The sequence below is a fragment of the Dendrobates tinctorius genome, unplaced genomic scaffold (genome assembly GCF_039654945.1).
Source record: "Dendrobates tinctorius isolate UK_male_01 unplaced genomic scaffold, ASM3965494v1 ptg000039l, whole genome shotgun sequence".
NCBI lineage: Eukaryota > Metazoa > Chordata > Amphibia > Anura > Dendrobatidae > Dendrobates > Dendrobates tinctorius.
In genome coordinates, this window is record NW_027361707.1 from 13,771,389 (window position 1) to 13,792,166 (window position 20,778).

Consider the following 20,778-nt stretch of genomic DNA (forward strand, 5'->3'; position numbering starts at 1 on the left):
CCCGGCCAAGGTACAGGCCATTTACGATTGGGTTCAGCCCACTTCTTTGAAGGCCCTCCAGAAGTTTTTGGGTTTTGCTAATTTTTATCGGAAATTTATAGCAAAATTTTCTAGTATTGCCAAGCCATTGACTGATTTGACTAAGAAGGGTGCTGATGTGTTAAATTGGTCTCCGGAGGCTGTTTCTTCCTTTCAGGAGCTGAAGCGACAACCTGATGTCTCACTTCCGTTCCAGGTAGAGGTGGATGCTTCTGAGATTGGTGCAGGAGCTGTTTTGTCCCAAAAGGATCCTGTAACATCTAAAATGAATCCTTGTGCTTTCTTTTCCCGAAAGTTCTCTCCATCTGAACGTAACTATGATGTGGGGAATCGGGAACTGTTAGCCATGAAATGGTATAAGCGGGGGTCTACTTTACCAATACCGATCAATAATGTATATAGCAAATTGGTATGGAGATAATTGTATAATTATATTAAAACTTAGCTTTTAATCTTAAATTAAAAACTGTATCTTGCAAATTAAGGTGCCAAAAATAAAAAAAAAACATGTAGTGATAGTGTCTGTGCAACCGTGCCCATAAAATAAGATTGTATTTAAGACGCCTCCTATTGTCCAAATATGAGCGGATTACAATCCTCTTTAATGTCTATATATGGCCAGGTATTAATATTACCAAACATTAGCCATAGAACATCTCAGTATATGCACCAAAGCACTTTTTAGAGGTTATCTTAGGTAACTAAATGATTAATCCTATACTCATTTCCAACATTTGTGAACAATTATCATTAGAATGCGATTCATAAAAATATAAGATATCTATTTCTCCAAAATCAGATATCTATTGCATTGGCATATTTACAGGTCAGAAAGAACAATATATCGCATCTATGGAGTCCAGTATAGTGTAGTGCCTATATTCCACAAAAATACTGCATATTAAATACTCTCATGATGCATTATTAATATGTCCTTATACTCATCTCATGTGTATTAGTCCTATACACTGATGCCTGTATATGCACTCTTGTGAGAAAGGCCCCCAGTCTTAAAAGAACTTCATGTCTGCATTTATCTGGGCCGCCTTAGTCCAACACCGTTCTCCCAACACGTTTCATCTAATCAGGACTCATCAGGGGAGTTTATGGAGTTCAAATAGACACATGGCGCGCAGATATCGCCTTCCTTTTATATCGCTGAGCACAACATTATATCCTATCCATTTCCGGACGCCGGGTACCTCATTTCCGGTCCCACCATATGTAATGGCCCATTGGGTATTGATGAGGACCTATTGGGTGATGTCAGGTTTTTGTATCATCTGGGGGATGTGGACCCCAATGAATATGGCGAAGGTCCTTTTACGGACTTTAAGAACAAAAGCAAACGTATGCCACCAATCAATAATGATATAAGTGCCATAGATGTTTTCTCTAATTTGGTCTCTAGGGACTTGATGGACTTAGAAAAATCGCAAAAACGAAGACCCCGTAATCTTACCAAAATTGAGATGGATGGTCTGCTTGAATTAGAGAGGGATACCACCAGGATAATTAAACCATCGGATAAAGGTGGTAACACAGTGGTGATGGATGTTGCCCAATATAGATCTCTGTGTTACTCTCTATTGCAGAAATCCATGGGGTACGAGACACTTGAATGTAACCCTACAGAAATATATTTAAAAGAACTAAAAATGTTGGTTGATGGGGCCTTTCAATCAAAATTGATTGATAAAAATGAACGAGATTTTCTTATTCCTACACACCCAGTAGTGGCGACTTTTTATGCCCTGCCAAAGGTTCACAAGGGCCTGGTACCATTAAAAGGAAGGCCTATAGTTTCTGGAATTGGGAGTCTAACCCAAAATTTAGGGTTATATGTTGATAAAATATTGAGACCCTTTGTGATCTCTTTGAGCTCATACACACGGGACACCACTTATCTTTTATTGAAATTGGATAACATCGAGTTGGACACCAATATGATTTTGGGTTCAATCGATGTGGAGGCTTTGTACTCTTCGATCCCCCATGAGAAGGGTTTAATGGCTACGGACTACTACTATCTAAGAACGAGAGGTTTACAATATATGGAACACAATTCATTTGTGATGAGGGCCCTTGAATTCTGTTTAACAAAGAACTTTTTTCTATTTGATGGCAAGTACTTCCACCAGCTCAGGGGCACCGCGATGGGTAGCCCTTGTGCACCATCTTATGCAAATTTGCTCCTGGGCTGGTGGGAGGAAAATGCCATCTTTGGAGAGCACTCAGAAGTGGCGGAGGAAAACATTGTCCTGTGGCTTCGCTACATGGACGATGTCTTTATAATCTGGAAGGGTGATGAGAAGGGCTTTTGTAACTTTGTAAAAGGCCTTAATAAGAATGATCTGGGCCTTAGTTTTACTTGTGAGGTCAATGCTCGTAGTATACCGTTTTTGGATGTTCTGATTGAACGGGGTGAAAATGGACGCCTTCTTACTAAGACATATAGAAAACCTACATTTTCTAATTCACTTCTGAGATGGGAATCTAACCATCCAGTTCCCTTGAAAAAAGATATCCCTAAGGGGCAGTACCTTCGAATGAGAAGGAACTGTTCGGATCAGGTTACCTATAAGACGCAAGCCGATGATTTGAGATCCCGTTTCTTAGAACGGGGATACCCGGATGGGATCCTAAGGAATGCTTATAGGACATCCCTGGCTAGGGATAGGAAGGACCTACTCACTCCTGGGCAGAAAACCGATGAGGATGGAACTATAAGATTCATCACAAAATATTGTAACGGAGCCAAGGATATCAAAGAAATAATAGACCGACATTGGCCGATTTTGTGTATGGATCAGGACCTCACAAGGGTTATCTCTAGTCACCCGCAGATTACATACAAGAAAGGCCGTTCCTTAAAGGATAGGTTGGTCCGTAGCCATTTTACCCCAAAAAGTGCTGACAGTGCCACATGGCTGGGCACCCAACCAAAAGGATGCTTTAAATGTGGTTGCTGCAAATATTGCACTTCAATTGAAAAAAACAACGAATTCTGCAGTAATAACACAAGAAAAATATACCCCATACATCAATTTATTAACTGCAGATCCGTAGGGGTTATATATAAGATGACGTGCAGATGTGGTGTAGAATATGTTGGCAAAACAAAGAGAGAGCTTAGGGTAAGGGTAGGAGAGCATCATAGGGATACTATCAATAAACGTGATACCCCGGTAGCCAATCATATTAATCAGTTTCATAAGGGAGATCTCAAGATGGCTAGTTTTATAGGTATCGAAAAGGTACCCAGAAATCAGAGAGGAGGTGATTGGGATAAATACATCCTCCAAAGAGAAACTTTCTGGATATTTACCCTACAGACAATGCACCCTAAAGGATTAAACGATATACTCTCCTTTTCTTCCTTCTTGTAGGGAGGGAGCAATAGGGTGAGGTATATTAGGGAGAGCCGCCGTTGAGTGGGGGCGCCACTTGCGCAGGTTATTAGGGTGCCAACCTCCGCGTGAGGTAGGGGAGAGGTAGAGAGGGCTTATCAGGGAGAGCCCTAGTGAGCACCCTCTCTATACTTCTAATAACAGGAAGATCTGTGGTGTCCCCTGCCTAGCATGCAACATTAGATCAGACTACTAATTGACTCCCATATATGAAACAATATACCAATTGAATATATGACTCCCCGTATCTGATTTCCTCATATTATTTTTCTCTGGGTGAGGGATACTGTAGATACGTCCTTTTCCCATATCTATTTTAAATGTGAATGAAAAGATGGTTATGGAATCCATGCAAAGTGTCCATTAATAGGGTATTCAGCAAATTGAAAAAGTCTGAATAAATTCCTATATATAATCTGGATGTAGCCGCTTCTAATATGATTGATCAACAAGTCTATTGATACAATTGGGAGATAGCGGTAGAGAGCGCGATCAGATGGAGGATATACAGCGTCGGGTTACCATGGACACCATGGGTCATGTGAACGGCGCTATGATGACGCTGTACCTCCGAGACCGGATGTGATGTAAATGGCCGTAAGCCGAGCCCAGGAAGTGGGGCATGTAGATGGAGATGGGCCATTACATATGGTGGGACCGGAAATGAGGTACCCGGCGTCCGGAAATGGATAGGATACAATGTGGTGCTCAGCGATATAAAAGGAAGGCGATATCTGCGCGCCATGTGTCTATTTGAACTCCATAAACTCCCCTGATGAGTCCTGATTAGATGAAACGCGTTGGGAGAACGGTGTTGGACTAAGGCGGCCCAGATAAATGCAGACATGAAGTTCTTTTAAGACTGGGGGCCTTTCTCACAAGAGTGCATATACAGGCATCAGTGTATAGGACTAATACACATGAGATGAGTATAAGGACATATTAATAATGCATCATGAGAGTATTTAATATGCAGTATTTTTGTGGAATATAGGCACTACACTATACTGGACTCCATAGATGCGATATATTGTTCTTTCTGACCTGTAAATATGCCAATGCAATAGATATCTGATTTTGGAGAAATAGATATCTTATATTTTTATGAATCGCATTCTAATGATAATTGTTCACAAATGTTGGAAATGAGTATAGGATTAATCATTTAGTTACCTAAGATAACCTCTAAAAAGTGCTTTGGTGCATATACTGAGATGTTCTATGGCTAATGTTTGGTAATATTAATACCTGGCCATATATAGACATTAAAGAGGATTGTAATCCGCTCATATTTGGACAATAGGAGGCGTCTTAAATACAATCTTATTTTATGGGCACGGTTGCACAGACACTATCACTACATGTTTTTTTTTTTATTTTTGGCACCTTAATTTGCAAGATACAGTTTTTAATTTAAGATTAAAAGCTAAGTTTTAATATAATTATACAATTATCTCCATACCAATTTGCTATATACATAGCCATGAAATGGGCATTTGAGGAGTGGAGACATTGGTTGGAAGGAGCTAAGCATCAAGTCGTGGTCCTCACTGACCACAAGAATTTGATTTACCTAGAGTCGGCTAAGCGCTTGAACCCTAGACAGGCTAGGTGGGCCTTGTTTTTTACACGTTTTGATTTTGTGGTTTCTTTTCTTCCTGGAACTAAGAATGTCAAGGCTGACGCCCTCTCTAGGAGCTTCTTTGCTGATTCTCCTGTGGTGACCAAGCCTGCTACCATCTTAGGCGAAGGGGTAGTTCTTTCTGCCATCTCGCCCGATTTGAGACGTGCTCTGGAAGAGTTCCAGGAAGACAAACCTGAGCGTTGTCCCAGTGGAAAGTTGTATGTTTCTGACCAGTGGAAGAAGAGAGTGATGTCTGAAGTTCATTGCTCTGCTTTGGCTGGTCATCCAGGTATTTTTGGTACTAGAGATCTGGTGAGTCGGTCTTTTTGGTGGCCCTCCTTGTCTCGTGATGTCAGGAATTTTGTGCAGTCCTGTGGGACGTGCTCCCGGTCTAAATCTTGTTCTCACTCTAGTGGGTTGTTGATGCATTTGCCTGTCCCCAAGAGGCCATGGACCCATATTTCAATGGATTTCATCTCTGATATGCCTGTCTCTCAAAGGATGACTGTTATTTGGGTGATTTGTGATAGGTTCTCTAAGATGGTTCATCTTGTACCACTCCCTAAGTTGCCGTCTTCCTCTGAATTGGTGCCCCTGTTTTTACAACAGGTGGTTCGCTTGCACGGGATTCCTGAGAACATTGTATCTGACAGAGGAGTCCAGTTTGTGTCTCGATTTTGGAGAACTTTCTGTTCCAAGCTGGGAATTCAGTTGTCCTTCTCCTCTGCTTTTCACCCTCAGACCAATGGGCAGACAGAGAGAACAAACCAGACCTTGGAGTCATATTTGAGATGTTTTATTTCTGCTGATCAGGATGATTGGGTTTCATTTTTGCCCTTGGCCGAATTTGCTTTAAATAATAGAGCTAGTTCTGCCACTTTGATGTCACCTTTTTTTTGTAACTTTGGGTTTCATCCTCGATTTTCTTCAGGGCAGGTGGAGCCCTCTGCCTGCCCAGGTGTTGACACTGTGGTGGAGAGAATGCACCAGATCTGGGACCAAGTGGTGGATAAGTTATCTCTCTCCCAGGAAAAGGCCCAGCGGTTTTCCAACCGACATAGGACCATTGGTCCCCAGTTTAAGGTTGGTGATATGGTGTGGTTATCATCAAGAAATATTGCTATGAAGGTGGCTTCTCCTAAGTTTAAGCCTAGATTTATTGGACCTTACAAGATTTTGGAGATTATTAATCCGGTCTCTTTTCGTTTGGCTCTTCCTGTCACATTTAAAATCCATAATGTGTTCCATAAATCTTTGTTGAAGAGGTTTGTTGAACCTGTTGTTCCGGGGGTTGCATCTCCAGACCCTGTATTGGTTGAAGGTAACATGGAATATGAGGTAGAGAAAGTACTGGATTCCCGTCTGGCTAGACGGAGACTCCAGTATTTGGTTAAGTGGAAGGGTTATGGTCAGGAGGATAATTCCTGGGTCTCTGGCTCTGATATTCATGCCAAAAGATTGGTGCGTGCCTTTCATCGGGCTCACCCTGATCGCCCTGGTGGCGTGGTTGAGGGTTCGGTGACCCCTCCTCAAGGGGGAGGTACTGTTGTGAGTTCATTTTCCCCTTCACTACTGAGGCCCGAGGAACTCCCTCTTCTGGTGAAGAAAGGTAGTGAGCCTGATTGTCAAACACCTGGGGCTGATGATGATGACTGGCTGAGTGGAGTTAATGACTGGATATAAGGCTGCCGACGCCCTTCTGGCCTGCGGGTGATTTCTCTGTGGACTTCTAGGAAACCAGTCTGATTCCTGCTCATCTAAAGCTAAGATTTCTGCTTTGCCTTTTTACATTAGTGTTTTGTTTTCCTTGCTTTTCTGGATTCTGCCATTCCCTACTGGGGTGAGCTGAATCTCCTTTTGCCTGTTGCTCTGCCTTCAGAATATTCCTGAGTACTGACATAGCCTTTTTTGAAGCCTAGCGTCTTCAGGGCCTTTTTTACTGTCAGTTTGTTGGCTCTTATTTTCATAGGGTTTTTCACGGATTGCAGACAGCAGCCTTTCTGTCCTTTCCTATCTAAGCTAGCTTGGGCCCCATCTTTGCTCAGTCTATCTTTCTGTCTGTGTTTTGTTCTTTCTTCTTTCTTCACCTTCATTATATGTGGGGGGCTGCCTTTTGCTTTGGGGTCTGCTCTGGGGCAGTTTAGATTTCCCTTTCTGTCTTTAGGCTGTGTAGTCCTCCGGCTGTGATCGAGGGGCCTAGGGCATCGTATGAGCCCCCCACAGCTACTGCTAGTTGTGTTGATAGGTTCAGGGGTCTGCAATCCGATAGCTGCCAACTTCTCTGGTTTTCTGGACTTAGCTAGCATTTCTATTTTTGCCTCCTACGGTGACTCAATCATAACAGGAATGGGTGTAAAAACGCTGCGGAATCCGCACAAAGAATTGACATACTGCGGAAAATAAACCGCTGCGTTTCCGTGCTGATTTTTCGCATCATGTGCACAGCGGGTATTTTTCCATACATTTACATTGTACTGTAAATCACTAGGCTATCTGCAGCGGATCCGCAATGTGTGCACATACCCTTACACAACCATCTAACTGTGCCCTAATATGAATCAACTGACTTTTTAAAGCAGTGACTAAGCCCGGACTGCAGTGTAATAACGTGGAGGAGAGGTATATGTCACCACGGAGCAGGCAGACCAACAGTAGAAGGGGAGGTTTATTTACAGGGGATAATACTGGTAAAACAAACAGTATAAAAGTGAATATGATCTGAACAAATTATATCAACAGCAGAGAGACATACGAGTGCAAACAGTAGAAAAGTTATTTTCCTATGAGACAAGCTTATCAGTCCTCAGGGGTCTTGATTGGAGGGATCGCTCTTGTCCAACGTTGGCACCGAGGCACCAGCGGTGCTTACTGTCCTCTGTCTCTGGGGTCCTCGATTTAGTCCAGCTGGAGTATGAGGGGTTAACGCAGGAGCCAAAGGGGTATGAATGTTAGGGACGGAGGAACACACTAAATAATAAATAAGTGCATTCGCCGCCCGGGGTCCACCGTGCAGAAGGTGTTAAACTGCTGCTATGTAATGGCAGACGCGCTATATGGCGGTATAACACACGCGGATTGAATGTCACCCGGAGTGCGCTGGACGATCTCTGTTCCTTCACAGAGTCGCCGAGGTGTTAAACACAAAGGCTGAGACTGTTGTCATCACAGGACTCAGAGGAATGCACGCACGGTATACGGTCACAGGACTTGGCCCAAGACACAGAGTCCACGTCCGTCTAGACCTACTGTGCGTGCGGCGTCGCATCCGCGAATGCCGAGAGGAGCTGCAGACTGCAGCGCCGCGACAGACACTGCCGCTATACAACAATGCCCGGTAGCCGGCACACTGTCGGACGCTAGCACTGTGGAGGATGTGCATAATGGCCTGTAGCTTGCCACTGGCTGGTGCTGACTCTAACACTAGTTCCCTATACACACTCGTAATATCAGAGGGAGGGGAATCTTAATGAGTCATTTGCAAGTCCATACATCTATCATCATTCACACAGTTAGCAACTAGAGTCTATACTAGCACATGGCCGAGTGGCCATGCAAACCTTTTATAGCCAGGACCTTCCGGAAGCTTCCAGATCCCTGAGATGGACCAATCAGATCTGGAGAAGGACCTGTGCATGTGACTCCCGATCTCCAATGGGAGATCGTCTCATGAGCATGCTCAGTGGAGCAACGGAAGGACTTAGCCTCTGGAGTGACTTGCTGCTGATCAGCCTGCGCTGCTATTGCTGGCCCAGAGGTGGCAGCAACAGCCAGACCCACAGAGATGGTCTGAGCAGAGTGTCGGGAACGACGGGGCTGCTGAGCGAGTTCCTCTGCAGTCGATGGAGAATGGGAGACCGCAGAATGTGAGGCTCTGGATCCCTGCTGTGCAGTTGCAGGAACCCAATGCCTAACATTGACACTGAAGATATCCCCCTTTGCTCGAAGCCCTTCTCTCTGAAAAGGCAGAGGTGTTCTCCCACCGAGGTCAGGGGCTCTGCCTTACACAGTCTCTCTTTACAGGTCACATCACTGAACGCCCCTCAGTCACAGGGTAGCGTCTCAGCACATAACCTGGTCTCTCTGCGGGGGAGCGTCTGGTTGGGATACACAGTCTCTCTGTGAGGCAAAGTCTCAACAAGGAGGGGAGTCAGCAGCCTACCTGGCAGTGCAGTACCAGGCTTCTCGTACTCACTGCCCACCGCCTGTGTCCGCGGTCTCTCTGACTCCAGTGACTGTCCCCGTATCCTCTCCCTCCTGTGTCACCATCCTCTCTCCTCCGGTCTCTGCGCTGCTCTCCAGAAAGCGCGCGGTTTTCCCGATCCCAGTCCTGCCCTCTTCCTGTTCCTGGCTTCAGTCCAGTCCCCTAAAGCATCCCCCCGGGGAACCTAATGCTCTGCTCAATGGTTCCGGGCACGGACCTGGGAAGGCAACTCCCCCTCGACTCCTTCGGTGCTTCACCCTCTTACAGCAGCACGACAGTCGTGTAAATTGAAATGCTACAATAGCAACTTCCACTTCAATAAGCAGCATAAACAGCTCAACATTGAGTTGAAAGGCTTCCCACAGACATTGTAAATGAGGATTTATTTTTTATTTTGTCCTTGCAGGTATGCCATAAATCAGCTTTGTATGAATAATAAATGTGTAGATTTGCTTTCTGGTGATATATAAATGTGTACAAAAAATGCTAATATGGGTATTCCACTATATGAACCAGTGAACCGTATGATACATTCCCTACAATATCTCATGGCAAAGTCCAATCATCTGACATTACCAATGTACTATCAGAGCAATCTGGCATCCCATTACACTCAGAATGAAGATCTTAGTCGCAGTACGAAATTCTCATCTCATCTTGTATTGAACACACATACGTCATTGGACCTCATTACAGCCTCAGCTGTCATTTCTTTTTTTTCTCTCTCTTTTTCTTTTCTTGCAATATACATGTCTGAGATGCTAGTTCTAACAAAATTGGGATCCCTGTCAGCGTGAAGATTCATATGGGATTACAGGGTAATAAACATTTAATCATATACCAGATTAAAGTATAGGGTCCATCAATATGGAATTGATCTTATCAGTCATTTAATAATAGGACATGTTAGCATGGTACCCACTTACTGAAGAGCTCTTCTTCACTGCCGGAGAGCGTAGTGATGGGTTTTCAGAATTTGACAGAAGTCTTTCCCCTTTGATCCTATTTGATTGCACACATAGATTAGGCATCGTCACAGTTCTATGGACACATTTACGTCTGGATCCAAAGCTTCTATAGGGATATATGATCAAAATAGGTGTAAAATCCAATGTAAATTAATTTCTTAATATAGCAGCCAGAGATCAGCTCTTTCTGATACAGACATCCAATTATCTGCCCTGGATAAACATACATTTAAAATGTAACCGTCATTTTATTTCATTTTTTTTATAGGTCAATAGTAAATGTGAAGAGAAGAAACTCTCTGATAGATTTTGTTTAGATAAATTTGCTTCTTTCTCCTCCAATTATTCTCAACATTCTCAATTCACAAGTAAAATGTGTCTTCAGTGAAGGCAAACTTTCCCATTACTGAGAAATGAGGTGACAGTTGGTGCAGATGAGATTCTATGGAGACAGGAGGGAGAGGCATAATACATGTAACACCCCTTTAGGGCTACTACGGTACACTGGGTGTAATAGGGGGGGTCTCACCTCTCTAGGGCACTGTGCCTCCACCCGAATCTTGATTGGAGCTCTCTCTCTGGGACTGCAGAAGGACAGTTATCTTCTGCCAGGGGGTGATTTGGGAAACCCCTACCACAGCTCAGTACACACACTCAGGGAACAGGAGTAAAACCGTTTAACAGATTTATTGCTATGCAGCAGAATTGAGGTGGGTTTAAAGGAATAACATACAATACAAGTAACGGTGCTTTATAAAAGTCATATACACATCACAGTCTACTTCTACTCCGACCCTGCAAATATAACGTAGCGCCTCTTTTGTATTAACTCAGTCCAAACGTTGGGGCCCAGATGCCGCGGATGTTGGCGCACAAATTAGAACCGTTGGTGCACTTAGATGAATATTATTGTCAATAGTCTGGGTTGTAGTGTACTCACTGTAAATAGCGCTGGTGGAACCACAAGTCTCAGAAGGGCACTCACTGTGTGTCTCAAATGGTCGGAGGGTTCTTTGGACACCAGCTGGGGGTGGCAGGATTTAGGCCTTTATGCGGTGGGAGTGCCGGCAGGACTCTCCAGGTCTTTGATGTTAATTGCCTCAAAGGGTGACAGGACCGCGCTCTCTCCAGCAACGCGGGTATCTCAGCAGGGGCAGCCACACTCTGCAGCATAGAGGAATGCAGATCCACACCGCTCCGTCTCACAGCAAGCTGCCACGTTCCTTCTCCTCTGAACATTTACTTTCACTTCCTGCCCAGCTCCCTCCCCCAAGTCCCTCCTCCTCCAATCCCCTCTCTCCTTCTATCCCTCCAGGCCATGTCATCTGACTGAAACAAGGGTCCCTGGGAATTGTAGTCCACTGCCGCTCAGGGGAAAAACGGTTAATGTCTGTAGGTCCCTGTTTAACATCCGCTGCAAAACTCTTCTTAGTGTCTGTAAGCTCCAGTATACCGGTAGCTGCTCTGACAGTTCCCTGTGCAGGTGTTACATACATTAAATTTATAAATACATTTTTATGTTGAACTGTATGTTCACTTTTCTTTACAGCGTATTTTTCTACGCCAAAAAATCAAAATGGTAGTAGAAAAGACGCGGCATACAATATGGCTGTTTTTGACGCCCATATTTTTAGCGCACTCTTTTTGCAGCATTTTGAAACCTTTCATTTGAATGAGTGAAAATGCTGAAAGAAACGACATGCTGCGCCTTGAAAAACACAGCAAGGCTCAAAATAAAGATGAAAATAAAGGTGTGCATGAGATTTCAGAAATCTTATTGATTATACTGGTACTGAAAAATGCTGCACAGTGGGATAATACAAAATATGAAACATTATGCCCCTATGTTGCCTAAATGTTTCTAATATAGTGTAAAGGCAATTGCCAAAATATCACTTAGTGACACCATGAGGTGTCAACACTTTGAGGCAAGTAGGACAGCTTTTACTGAAGCACATGTCCCCCCCAACATGTTTCATGGCAAATGCGGTGTCATCAGGGGATGGGATTATAGCCATCCTAGCTATAGTCTCATCAGGTCCATGTTCTGGGTCAGTGCATGGTCAATAGGTGTTCAGTACAGATCCAGTAGGGTAGCCACACAGTAATCTGCGCTGGTTTCAAAACAGGCAACTGGGCTGTCGTTGCACAAGCGCAGCAGCATGTGTGAATGGCTGGGTGCCTAGAGGTAATGACAGGCTGTATCGTCTGTGTTCTCACTATCCCCTCATCTATGCTTCAGTGATGCCCGTAAGCTGCTCTGAGAGCCACCTTGCTGTGAACTTGACTGTTGTTCCTCCTCCTCGTCCTCCTCATTCTCCAAAACTGACCCCCTGACTGTACACTTTTGTTGATCACAAGCCTATTAACATTGCAAATGGTCCCTGTTCCTCCTGCTCCTCTTCTTGCTGTCCCACGTCCTCATGCTGCATTGCCTGTAGTGTTGTTTCCATCAGAGAAACAATTGGTATTGTAATGTTGAACATGATGTCATCAGCGCTGGCCATATTGTTGGAATATTCAAAGCAGTGCAGCACGTCACACATGAAGACCCAGTCATTGGTGGTGAAGTGTGGTTGTTCTGCAGAGGGACTCTCCCATGTGTTTTGCAGCTGAAAGTCTACAATTGCCGGCTGCTGCTCCCACAGCCTCTCCAGCATATGCAGGGTGGAGTTCCACCTTGTTGGTACATCAAATATGAGGCCATGAGCAAGAAGAGAGAAGTGATGCTGCAACGCAGATAGATGAGCAGCAGCAGGGTGAGGACTCCTAAAGCACACACTGCCCACACTTTCACCAGCAGATCGGACATACCAAATTAAGAGCATGTGCCAGAGAAGGGATGTATATCAACCTGGCTAGGACCAAAGCTGCAGTTCCTGTAAGGTGTGGGATCTGTCCCTCAAACAGATCAGTTTCAAAGCCGGCTGCTGTCATTTCACCTTGGCTGAGCTCAAGTTGTTGGTGCAGGTCTTACCTGGTGAGCAGATGATGAGGTGATACAGGAAGCATCAACATGGCAAAAAGAAGGTTAAGCAATCCTCAGTGGTACTACCTCTGGCCCAGGTGCCCTTACATTTACCCAGCGGTCAGTTAGGGAGATGTAAAGTTCCTGGCCATGTATACAGCCTTACAGGCCCACTTATCAGTCATTATGTGGACCTCGGCAGAGATGGCATTGCGCAGTGTGTGGGGAGGTTGAGCTGACGGACAGGTCTGACTGTAGTAAGAGACAGAGAGATAGCGCAGTGTAGGCTGAGATAAAGAGAAAAGGGTGTCATGTGGTAGTTTGACCATTAGAGGGCAGTGGGAAGTATAGGAGAGTGACTGTGTAACTGCCATGGGTCAAGGTAACTGCCATTGGTCAAAGGTTACTGTCAGGTGATAGTGGGCGGAGCTACTGGGACTGGGCGTATAAGAGGTCAGGGAAGGTTCTGGAAGTTCCAGTCAGCCAAGGGAGCTCACTAGAGAGGAGAGTTTGCTGTAGGTTGAAAGACGGAAAAGGCCTACAGAGAGCTACTGACAGTGGAGACGGTCACGGTGGGTGATCCAAAAAGGACAGTGGCTGCGGACAGAGACAGACCGTGAGTGTCAGGTGGACGGCGTACTCTAAAGGGTGAAACGCTGTGGTGAAAGTGCTTAGGGCAGCCACAGCGGGAAAGAGCCATAGAGGATGCCACAAACTGTGAAACTAAGAAAGAGAAGGTACCCGGGTCTGTGTGTAAAAGTGAATTGTGGACTACTCCTGTGATGAAGTACGGTGGTCATCCGAAAAGCGGCCAATAAAATCTGATCTGTTGGACACAACTCTTGTCTCAGTCTCATGTCTGCCGGCGCCACGAAGTGGGTCACCCCCCAGTCCTGTTGGATGAGCACCACCTAATCGCCTCCCTCAGCCCAACCCTACACAGTGCACACTGGATTTTTGGATGACCCGCCTGGAGAAGTAGTGGCAACAAGGAACATTGTACTATGAGACAGCCACCGCCATCAGATTTTTAAAACTGTCCGTCTCCATCAGACGGAATGGAAGCATTTTGAAGGCGATTAATTTTGAAATGCTGTAATTGAGGAGCATGGATGGTAAGGGGCATATTTAGTCTTTCTCTCAAGGGTTTGGCGGATGGAAAGCTAAGCAGTTCCATGGGCTGCTATAGAGATGCTCGATGACACTGGTGATGGTGGTAGTGTCACATCCTCTCTTTTAGAGGAGGCAGGTGGTCCTGTTGATCGTGATCGGGGGGAGAGGCAGAGACTGCAGCAAAAGAAGGAGCAGGATAAGGCTTTGACCTGTCATGCTTTTTAACGTGTGTGCTCCACTGCAGCTCGTGCTTTGATTTCAGATGCCTGATCATGCAGGTGGTGCTCTGGTTCAGCAGATTTATGCCTCACTTCAGGCTCTGATGGCATAGCGTTCAAACCACCCATGTCTTGATGTCGGGACATTGAAGAAATCCCATGCCAGGGAGCTCCTTTGAGCTGGCATGGGTGTGCTCATTTCCTTGACATGGTGAGCCATGCCACTTGTTTAATGTGCTCATATTTACAGCAATGATACACAGCATTGGAAGTCAACTCTGCACCAGGATGGACAGGTCAGGCAGTATACACGACACTGGAAATGCACTATGCACCAGGCTGGAGAGACACAAAACACAAGGCTGGATCTTCACTGTGTACTAGTCTGTACCAGCAATATTAATCACGCCGCAAAGAGTAGATTACTAGGGGATGTATGCATTAGATTGTACTGCACTCTTTTCTCCTGTCTGACAGCATTTCACCAAGCTTTATTAGGCGCTGCTGATGCACTTGCAGTTTAAAGTCCATGTTCGGGGGGTTTTGTACATCACACAACACATGGTGTCCTGTACGGAACCTGAACATTAGCTTTCTGGATGGGTAATCTGTTTATTTACTGAATACATAAAAAATAAATGAAAAAAGTGGTGTGAGGTCTCCCGTAATTTTCATAACCAGCAGTGGGAAAGTCAGCAGCTAGGGCTAATGTTACTATTCTATTTCAGTAGCCCTAAAGGTTCTCAGGTTATTAATATCAGCTCACAGCTGTTTGCATAGCCTTTACTGGTTATTATGTGGGCAGGTGAGTTCTCAGATTCAGCTCAGTGTCTCACTATTCACGGCTGAGCGGTCGCATCATGCCACTACTCAGTTATGAAGAGTTGGAGCGCGTTGTGGGACATAAGAATTATCGTTGGACAGGTGAGGAATATTGTTTTTTATTTTATTTTTTTGTAAATAAATGGGTAAAAAGGGCAGGGGAGTTTCCTTTCAAATAAAGGACTTTATTCTGGCTTTTTTTTATTACAATAAACAGTAACTATTGGGTTAGCAACAGGGAGGTCTTAGAGATGCCTCTACATTACTAACCTGTGGACTTGAAGTCTGGTAACATTATGAAGCTGACATCTACCCCACAAATATTGCCCCACTTACCACTGAACTGGGGCAAGTGGAAAGAGTCAGGTAAAGCACCATAATAGATCTAATCTAATAATCTAATAGATATGCCTTTTTTTGTGGCAGCTGAGGGCTGCTATTTTTTGGTGGGGGAGAGCCAATATCCATGGCCCCTTCCCAGTCTGAGAATACCAGCCACCAGATGTCTGCTTTAGCTTAGCTGGTTGTCAAAAATGAGGGGAACCCCACACAGTTTTTTTTAAAGCATTTATTTAAATAATTTTTAAAAAACAGCGTGGAGACCCATCAATGTTGGTTTTGCCTGCTCTGGATAGAAAAAAATAGAGAGGACCCTACGCTATTTTTTATTTAATTTTTTTTGTTTGTTGCACAGGCACCGGCTGATGATCATCTTATCATCGTACGCCTGCTCTCTCTGCTATCAGCATGCCCGGGCATGTGATAATGAGGGTAGTACTCTCATCAGCCGACGTCTGTGACTGGCGGTAACCTTTTTACCGCTGTTCACAGATGTCGACTCACTTGCTGTCATCTGTATGACAGCGTGGGAGCTGCAGCGCTCTGACCAGTGGTAATGATCTTACCATCCATTAGAGCCAGTGTTTCTCATGCTGTCACACAGATGACAGCATGGGAAACATCGATTGTTCTGGCCCCCCATTCATTTGAATTGGGTTCAAGTTCGAGTACCGTTCTGGTATCAGAACCAAACTTTTTTAAAATGTATGGATGAACCCACTAGACCAGAACAATCATGGGTTGGCTCATCACTAGTTGTTACCATATAAAGTGACACTGGTCAAAATTGTAACATTTTACCTGGTCATGAAGATGAAAGCAGGCTCGAGGGAGAAGAGGTTAAACCAAAATGTATTGGTGTCCTTATGTAATAATCTGCAGGTACAGAGGATGTCGCCATGGATCCGAGACACACCAAGAGTTAAAGGTTTATTTACAGGGATTTTCTCCCCATGCAGGGAGGAGCAGTAGGGGGTTAAATGTGACGAAACGCAGCAAAAAAAGTTGCAATAAATGTAGCAAGAAAAGCAGAAAAAAGTCAACAAACCCTGCTTTTTGTCTGCAGCGTTTTCATTGCCAAAAGATCAGGTTTCGGCAGCAGAAAAAAAGCAGCAAAATAGCAATGTGTGAACATAGCCTAACTGTTGTTTCAGAAGAATTAGAAGCAGAATGTCTTTGTCAGACTAGAGCTCCTTACTTTTTCCCCCTCTCCTTTCTCCATAGAACATTATGAGCACAAACAGTCATCTCTTATCTCAGTAATGGGAAAATATGATTTCACTTACTACAAATTTTACCCATAAGTTTAAAATGAAAGATCAGTCCAGGAAGAGAAAGATGCAGATTTTTCTATAAAGATAGATTACAAAGTTGCTTATTTTCATGTGAACTATTGAGTTATAATATTTTAGTTAAAATGATGATTACTTTTTAAAGGGACCGTGTCAGTTCATTATTCTACCCAAACGCTTGACTTAACAACCTCTTCCTATGTGTGTGTATTGAAGGAGATCCATCAGTCATGGGAAGTGGGATTGGGAGAAGGTACCAGGAAACTACCTCTGGCTGTCTAGTCATCCATGATGCATAGTCCCTTGTGGCTTTTCAAAGTATGGATGAAAAAGCATCCATAGTTGTAGGGATGAGCAGACACATGGATTTCAGGTTTGTCGGGTTCGACCAAACTTTACTTCAAAGTTCAGTTCAAGTATCAGAACTGTGCCCGAACTTGAACCCGAACCCCATAGAAGTCAATCTGAGTACCCCCATATAAATTCTCTCTCTCTTTCTCTCTCTCATAGTTCTCCCAGATCTCTGAATACTAAAACGAACACTAATTCGGGTTCGCTCATCTCTAGGTGGTTGCAACACCGCGTTGTCTGATTTATACTGCCCACTGGACTCCTAAGCTCAGAATAAGTAAGAGTATAAATAAATTATTAATTATACTGAATCTTGTCCCACTGCACAAATCTCCAGGGATTAGCTGTGATCTGTGGGAAAAAAATGTTCAATTTTCCTGCAGCGCTCCCACAGGAAGAATTGAGAATTACACAGTGAGTAGTCAAATCAATGGGCTGGCAGTGTAATGCAGGTCAGGACAGGTCCTCGAGCAAAAGATGCTCTTTGTAACGGCTTTCCACTGTATTCCAGAAATTAGGATTATGAATATGGCATTCTTAACCCCTTAAGGACCGAGTAATTTTTCCATTTTTGTGCTTTCATTTTTCCCCCCCTTTTTCCATGATTCTTTCCTCTAACATACTCATTTTAAGGATTGTTTTTTTTTGTGTGGGTTAATTTGTCATTTTGAATGACAAGATTCATTTTACCATAAAAATCTACTGGAAAATTGTGAAAAATACGCAATTCCAATATAGTTTTGTGAGTTTTATTTTCATGGCATTACTTATGCTGTAAAAATGACATGATATCATGATTCTCTCGGTCAGTATGACTATGGCGATATCAAACTAGGATATATATTTTTTTATTTACCGTAAGTGGCAAAAAAAACATGTAAAAATAAAATATTGCGTCTTCACCATGTTCTATGACGTGTATTATTTTCATTTTTCAGTCAATGGGGCTGTATAAGGGTTTGTTTTTTGTGCCCCCTTAGATGACATTTTTATTGATACCATTTTGATCACTTCTTATTGCATTACTTTGTTGGATTGTGGAATGCGAAAAACACAATTCTGGAGTTTTGATTATTTTTTTTCTTTATCTTGTTTAACGACCAGGTTAATTCATTTTATATTTTGATAGACCACACTTTTATGGATGTGGTGATGCCATATGTGTGTATTTTTTATTGTTTTATTTTTATTTATTTTTAAAGGGATAAAGAGTAGTGAAGAGTGAGTATACTCATTGCTCGGGTTTTCCCCAGCATGCTCGGGTGTCCTCCAAGTATTTTGGCGTGTTCAGAGATTTCGTTTTTGTCGCCGCAGCTGCATGATTTGTGACTTATAGACAGGCTGAATACATGTGGAAATTCCCTACCAAACAAGCATTCCACACATGTATTCAAGCTAACAGTCGCAAATCATGCAGCTGAGACGACCACCCGAGCAACGAGTATACTCGCTCATCACTAACAAAGAGGGATGATTCTAATTTCCATGTAATTTAAATTCCATTAGTATTTGTTAACCCTTTCTTTTACATTATTTTTTAGTCCCTTTAGGGGACGTTAATCTGCGATTGTTTGATGGCCTGTACTATATGCTGTATATACAACTATATTGTAGTATACAGTAAAAATCATAATCTCCTATGAAGCCCAACTAAAGGCTGAGTTTCTCATGAGTATCGTCATGGCAGGTGCGAGGATCCTCAGCAAACTCCCGGCAGCAATTTCCAAACATCGGCACCCTGCGATCGCTTTGCGGTAGGCCAATGGGTATGCAGAACGGTATGTCCTTGATCATTAAGTGCACCTGTCAGAGATTAACAGTGGCATTTAAGAGGTTAGCAGCAGATGGAGCTCCACTCCACTCCACTCGCTACTTTTGGAGAGAGCTGATGGCTGGTTTACAGTCTTCATCTGTCTTGTATGGGGCTTACTTAGGATCAGGGCTTTCTCCATGCACCCTCTGTTATCGAACATTGTACTTGGGGATAAAGAGGGCGTATCACGTCCTGGAAAACTTCATGAATTAGAATTTCACCAAAATATAAAATGATTCTTAAATATATGTTTAGATATACAGTACATATTTAGGAAAACAGCAAAAAAGTGTCTAACTGGAAAATCTGAAGTCAGATGAACTTGGGCCCTCCACTCTTATGATTGAGTCACCGTAGGAGGCAAAAACATAAATGCTAGCTAAGTCCTGAAAACCAGAGAAGTTGGCAACTATCAGATTGCAGACCCCTGAACCTATCAACACAACTAGCAGTAGCCGTGGGGGGTTCCTACGATGACCTAGACCCCTCGATCACAGCCGGAGAGATACATAGGCCTAAAGAGGGAAAGGGGAAATCTAACTGCCCCAGAGCAGACCCCAAAGCAATAGGCAGCCCCCCACATATAATGACGGTGAAGCAAGATGAAGACACTTACACAGACAGAAAGACAGGCTGAGCAAATACGGGGCCCAAAAACTACCTAGATAGGAACGGATAGGAAGGCTGCTGTCTGCAATCTGCCAAAACCCTAACAGAGACAAAAGCCAACAAGCTGATATAAAAATGGCCCTGAAGCAACTAAGCTTCAAAAACTAAATCCGCACTCAGTTAATTTCATCTGACAGAGCTCAAGGAACACTGCACACTCCAGCAGGGAGTGGCAGAATCCAAAAAGCAAGAAAAACAAAAACAAATCTTAGATGCAAAAAGGCAAAACAGAAAACTTAGCTTTAGGAGAGCAGGAATCAGACTGGTGTCCAAGAGTCCACAGAGAAATCACCCGCAGGGCAGAAAGGGCGTAGGCTGCCTTAAATCCAGTCAGTGACTCCACTCAGCCAATCGTCCTCATTAGTCCCAGGTGCCTGACAATCAGGCTCACTACCTTCCTTCACTAGAATAGGGAGTTCACCAGGCCTCAGTGACGGAGGGGAAAATTAACTCACAACAGTACCCCCCCTTGAGGAGGGGTCACCGAACCCTCAACAACGCTACCAGGGCGATCAGGGTGAGCCCGATGAAAGGCACGCACCAATCTTTTGGCATGAATATCAGAGGCAGAGACCCAGGAATTATCCTCCTGACCATAACCCTTCCACTTAACCAAATACTGGAGTCTCCGTCTAGCCAGACGGGAATCCAGAATTTTCTCTACCTCATATTCCAAGTTACCTTCAACCAATACAGGGTCCGGAGGTGCCACCTCAGGCACAACTGGCTCAACAAACCTCTTCAACAAGGACTTATGGAACACATTATGGATCTTAAATGTGACAGGAAGAGCAAAACGAAAAGAGACCGGATTAATAATCTCCAAAATCTTGTAAGGTCCAAGAAATCTAGGCTTAAACTTAGGAGAAGCCACCTTCATAGCAATATTTTTTGATGATAACCACACCATATCACCAATCTTAAACTCCTATGTCCTATGTCGATTGGAAA

General features: G+C 43.9%; 1 protein-coding gene across 5 annotated transcripts in view; it reads left to right on the forward strand.

Moving 5' to 3' along the window:
- SLC2A9 (solute carrier family 2 member 9) overlaps positions 1-20,778 on the forward strand; it is a 635,276-nt gene that overhangs the window by 385,865 nt on the left and 228,633 nt on the right. The window lies entirely within an intron of this gene.